The following is a 5,944-nucleotide window of genomic DNA, read 5'->3' on the forward strand; positions in this document are numbered from 1 at the left end:
TGAGGTCTCCCCAGAGCAGAGCAGAGCAGAGGGGCAGGATCCTCTCTCTCCAGCTCTGGCCACACTGCTTTGGATGCAGCCCAGACTGCCCTTGGCCTCCTGTGCTGCCAGTGCCCATTGCTGGCTCCTGTCCAGCTTCTCCCCTACCAGCATCCCCAGGTCCTTCTCTACAGGGCTACTCTCAATCTCATCATTCTTCATCCTGGACTGATATCAAGGATTGTCCCAACCCAGGTGCAGGACCTTGCACTTTGCCTTATTGAACCTCATAGTTTTCTCCTCGAGCCACCTCTGTCTTCTCCAGCCTGTCCAAGTCCCAGGATGGCTCCCATCCCATCCTTCAGTCTTATCAACCACACCACTCAGCTTGGTGTCCTCTGCAGACTTGCTGAGGATGCCTCAGTCTTACTTCCTGCATCATCCATGAAGACTTTGAACAGCACTGGTGCCAGTACAGGCTCTTGAGGGACACCACTTCTCACCCCCCTCCATCTAGACATGGAGCTGTTGAGCACTACCCTTTGGATGTGACCATCCAACCAATTCCTTGTCCACTGCACAGTCCACACATCAAACCCACATCTCTCCAGTTTAGAGAGCAGGATGGTGTGTGGGACTGAGGCAAAGGCTTTACAGCAGCCTGGGTAGATGACAGCTGCTGGTCTTCCCTTGCCCACTGCTGGAGTTACCCCATCACAGAAAGGTTGGTCAGGCAGGACTTGCTCTCATTGAAGCCATGCTCTCCTTACACACATAACACCCTGCACCCTTCACAAACCACTTCCTCACATGCTGCACCTTGTCTAGAAGCAGGAGCTCCCTGTGCTGCCAGGAGGAATGCTTCCCATATTAAAATATCCAAATGCTTTGGACTCAAGAGAGAAGAGCATAGGGATGGACTCAGAATGAGGGCTTGACACAGATTTCTCTCCCCCATCACTTTGTGCTGTGATGCCAGGTCTGTGAACCAGTCAGTTTCTGCCAGAGGAAGGACAACATCTGCCTGCCAGCTGCACAGAGAGGGAGCCCTTGTTTTCACCTAGCAGCTTTGTTGGGGCTGTGCTGAGTTAATCTGACCAAGAGCTGAAGCATTACAATGACTTCTGTGAGTCTCTCTCAGGCTGACAGCAGGTTTTACCCCCTTTGGGCCCCACATCATTTGCAAGCCAGTGCGAGAAGGAACGCAGCAAGGACATCAGTGCAGTGTACATTAATTAGTCTCCTCCTCATTAGTGTCAGAAATGAGTCACAGCCTGCACAAACAATGCAGGACAGTTCTGCTTCACCCCTGTGTCTGGTGAGAAAGACAAGAACCAAGAGAATCACAGAAGCATTCAGGTTGGAAGAGACCCTCAGGATCACCAAGTCCAACCCAGAACCCTGCTCTGCAAGGCTCACCCTAAACCACAGCCCCAAGCACCACATCCAAACCTCCTTGAAACACATCCAGGCTTGGGGACTCATCCACCTCCCTGGGCAGCACATTCCAGTCCCTGACCACTCTTGCTGGGAAAAATTCCTCTTAATGTCCAGTTTAAGTCTACCCAGCTGCAGCTTGAGGCTGCTCCTTCTTGTTCTGTCACTAATTGCCACCTCCCTGGGCAGCACATCCCAGTGCCTGATCTGCCTTTCCATCAGGAAGTGCTTCCTAACATCTAACCTAACCCTCCCCTGGCACAGCTTCAGGCCCTGCCCTCCCAGGCCGGTTAGCTCAGCTGGTTAGAGCGTGGTGCTAATAACGCCAAGGTCGCGGGTTCGATCCCCGTACGGGCCAGGGGCATCTTTTTTGGGGGTGCTGGTGGATGGTAGGCTGAACATGAGCCTGCAGTGTGCCCAGGCAGCCAGGAGGGCCAATGGCATCCTGGCCTGCATCAGGAACAGTGTGGCCAGCAGGAGCAGGGAGGTCATTCTGCCCCTGTACACTGCACTGCTTAGGCCACACCTGGAGTCCTGTGTCCAGTTCTGGGCTCCTCAGGTTAGGAAGGAGGTTGACTTGCTGGAAGGTGTCCAGAGAAGGGCAACAAAGCTGGGGAGGGGTTTGGAACACAGCCCTATGAGGAGAGGCTGAGGGAGCTGGGGTTGCTTAGTCTGGAGAAGAGGAGGCTCGGGGAGACCTCATTGCTCTCTCCAACTCCCTGAAGGGAGGTTGGAGCCAGGTGGGGGTTGGTCTCTTCTCCCAGGCAAGCAGCACCAGAACAAGAGGACACAGTCTCAAGCTGCACCAGGGGAGGTTCAGGCTGGAGGTTAGGAAGAAGTTCTACACAGAGGGAGTGATTGCCCATTGGAATGTGTTGCCCAGGGAGGTGGTGGAGTCCCCATCCCTGGAGGTGTTCAGGAGGAGACATGATAGGGTGCTTGGTGCCATGGGTTAGTTGATTTGGTGGTGTTGGATGATAGGTTGGACACAACAATCTTGAAGGTCTCTTCCAACCTGGTTTATTGTTCTGTTCTATTCTATTCTATTCTATTCTATTCTATTCTATTCTATTCTATTCTATTCTATTCTATTCTATTCTATTCTATTCTACTCTACTCTACTCTACTCTACTCTACTCTACTCTATTCCCTGGGCAGTCCATCCCAGTGCCTACTCAGCCTTTCCATCAGAAAATGCTTCCTAATACCTAACCTAACCCTCCCCTGGCACAGCTTCGGGCCATGCCCTCCTGTCCTGTCACAAGTTGCCTGGAAGAGGAGCCTGACCCACATCTGACTACAACTTCCTTTTAGGTAGTTAGCCTCTGAGGGGCTCTGCCTCACATGAAGCTCTCAGCCCCAGATGAGAGAACACCCTAAATAAAATCCAGGGGGAAATATTAATAAATCCAACTCAGGTCCCAGTCCCTAACCTGGAACCTTTGTGGGGAAATGGTACTTGAAAAGGTCTGAGGTGGAGAAACAGCTCTGAGAGACACAGCTAAGGAAGCCCTTTCCCTAAGCTTTGAAGTTCTGTGGCTGGACTCTCAGCCAGTATAAGAACTTGAGCTATTGATCTGAAGAGCCTTCATCAAGAACTGTTGTTCCAGGTCTGGTGCCCCCAGCACAAGGACATGGAACTGCTGGAGAGGGTCTAGGGAAGGACACCAAAATGATCAGAGGGCTGAGTATCACTGCTATGGGACAGGCTGGGAGAGTTGGGGCTGTTGAGCCTGGAGAAGAGAAGGCTCCAGGGAGACCTCAGAGCAGCCTCCCAGTATCTGAAGAAGCTCCAGGAGAGCTGGGGAGGGACTTGTGACAAGGGCTGGGAGTGCCAGGCTGAGAAACAATGGCTTTGAGCTGGGAGAGGGGAAACTGAGAGTGGAGAGGAGGGAGAATTTTTTTACAGTAAGGTGGTGAGACTCTGGCCCAGGCTGCCCAGGGAGGCTGTGGCTGCCTCCTGCCTGGAGGTGTTCAGGGCCAGGCTGGATGAGGCCTTGAGCAGCCTGTGCTGGGGGGAGGTGTCCCTGCCCTTGGCAGGGGGTTGGAACCAGATGACGTTTAAGGCCCCTTCCAACCCAAACCATTCCATGATCTGTGTTCAGCAGTGTCCAAAGAGTATCACTGCTTCATGTAACTTCTTTCAGTGGAGCTGCTGATAGATTCCCACCCCTCTAAGCCAGGCATTCCTCTTCAGAACCAGTTCAGAAACAGGATCTCTCCTAAGTGGCTACCATGGTCTTACACTTGTCAGCTGGCCAACAGGTTCAGAAGCTGCTAAGTAGTTATGGTGAGCAGCTTTAATGACAGCTGGGTGTAATGTTCTTGCCCCAGATTAATTCCCTGAGGAGACCAAATTCACACAGTCTCTCAGTATAACTTACGTTGGAAAGGACCTCGAGGATCATCGAGTCCAACCTATCAACACAGACCCCATGACTAGATTCCTTCACCTGTTGCTCTGTCAAAGAGCAGGATGGGTTCTCCTCTACCAGCCTGGAAAGGTCAGTTCAACACTTTGCTTCTCATGGAATCATCATAGAATGCTTTAGGTTGGAAGGCACATTAAAAGTCATCCAGTTCCAACCTCCTGCCATGGGCAGGGACACCTCCCACTATCCCAGCTTGCTCAAGGCCTCATCCAGCCTGGTTTTGAACACCTGCAGGCTTAGAGCTTCCACAACCTCTCTGTGGAACCTTTGCCAGTGCTTCACCACCCTTATGGGGAAGAATTTCTCCCTAATGTCTCATCTAAATCCAGCTCCATCCAGTTTGAAGCCATCACCTCTTGTCCTCTTTGTCAAAAGCTCCTCTCCAGCTTTCCCGTAGTCCCTTTGAAATAATTGAAGGCTGTTCTAAGGTTACAGAATCACACAGAATTACTGTGGCTGGGATGGACCTCTGAGAACATCCAGTCCAGCCTGTGACCTAACCCTACCTCATGAGGTTCAATAAGAGCAAGTGCAGGGTCCTGCAGCTGGCTGGAGGCAATCCCAGGCACAACTCCAGGCTGGGAAGGGACTGGCTGGAAAGCAGCCCTGAGGGGAGAGACTTGGGGGTGCTGGGGGAGGAGAAGCTCACCAGGAGCTCTCAGTGTGCACTTGCAGCCCGCAAAGCCAATCAGAGCCTGGGCTGCAGCAGGAGAAGTGTGGCCAGCAGGGCAAGGGAGGTGATTCTCCCCCTCTGCTCAGCCCTGGTGAGACCCCACCTGCAGTACTGCCTCCAGTTCTGGAGCCCCTATTGCAAGAGGGATCTGGAGGTGCTGGAAGGTGTCCAGAGAAGGGCCAGGAGGATGAGCAGAGGGCTGGAGCACCTCTCCTGTGAGGACAGACTGAAGGAGTTGGGGCTGTTCAGTCTGGAGAAGAGAAGGCTCCCAGGTGACCTCATTGTGGCCTTCCAGGATCTGAAGAGGGCTACAGGAAGGCTGGGGAGGGACTGCTCAGGATCTGAGGGAGTGCTAGGACTAGGGGGAATGGAATGAAGCTGGAGGTGGGGAGATTGAGGCTGGAGGGGAGGAGGAAGTTCTTCCCCATGAGAGTGGTGAGACCCTGGAATGGGTTGTCCAGGGAGGTGGTTGGGGCCCCATCCCTGGAGGTGTTTAAGGCCAGGCTGGATGAGGCTGTGGCCAGGCTGATCTAGTGTGGGGTGTCCCTGCCCATGGCAGGGGGGTTGGAACTAGATGATCCTTGTGGTCCCTTCCAACCCTGAATGAAACTATGAAACTATGAAACCTACCACACCAACCAGACCATGGCACCAAGTGCCACATCCAATCTTACCTTAAACACCTCCAGGGGCAGTGACTCCACCAGCTCCCTGGGCAGCACATCCCAGGGTCTGATTCCCTTTTCCATCAGGAAGTGCTTCCTGACATCCAACCTAACCCTCTCCTGGCCCAGCTTCAGGCCATGGCCTCTCCTCTTGTCACAAGCTGCCTGGGAGCAGAGCCTGAGCCTGAGCAGAGGCTGATGCTCCTAATGTCCAGCCTAAGCCTGCCCAGCTGCAGCTTGAGGCTGCTCCCTCTTGTGTAGTGCTCTGTATCAAAGGCAGGGAGCACAGCACAGGCATCCACTCTGCACCACTCTGGCTCAGGCTGGTTTGTGAATAGAAGCAAGCTGCTGAAAGGCCAAGCTGGCCTTTGCTTGTGGCCTCTGGTGAGCCTAGCTAAGGGCAGAGCCTGACCCTCTTTCTCTGCTCTGCTTTATTTCCCTGCCATTCTGGAGACTGTAAAGGCAACCTCTTTACAAAGCAGAGGAGAGCAATGTGTACCCTTGCATAGAAAACACTGCCCACAAAGGGCTGCAGCTTCCTCTGGGTAGCTTAAGCCTCCCCCAGGGATTCTGACAACATCTCTTTCAAGAGTATCAATAGTTGTCTTTTCCTCTTGCTCATTTTCCTTCCCCCTTTGGGGGGGTGTGGCATTGTTAGAGCTGTCAAAGCTTGTCCCTTTTGCCAAATCCTTGTGGGGAAGGGAAAAAAAGAGAAGGGATAAAGGGAAAAAGAAAGATGGTACAAAGGCACTAAAGAG

General features: G+C 53.0%; 1 non-coding gene across 1 annotated transcript; it reads left to right on the top strand.

Moving 5' to 3' along the window:
- Positions 1-1,700: 1,700 nt before the first annotated feature.
- On the top strand, positions 1,701-1,774 carry TRNAI-AAU (transfer RNA isoleucine (anticodon AAU)). The gene has a single exon. It is a non-coding gene; the product is annotated as a tRNA-Ile (tRNA).
- The last annotated feature ends 4,170 nt before the right edge of the window (positions 1,775-5,944 follow it).

The sequence above is a fragment of the Melanerpes formicivorus genome, unplaced genomic scaffold, assembly GCF_026170545.1.
Source record: "Melanerpes formicivorus ecotype bairdi unplaced genomic scaffold, bMelFor1.0.p_v2 SCAF_398, whole genome shotgun sequence".
Lineage (NCBI taxonomy): Eukaryota > Metazoa > Chordata > Aves > Piciformes > Picidae > Melanerpes > Melanerpes formicivorus.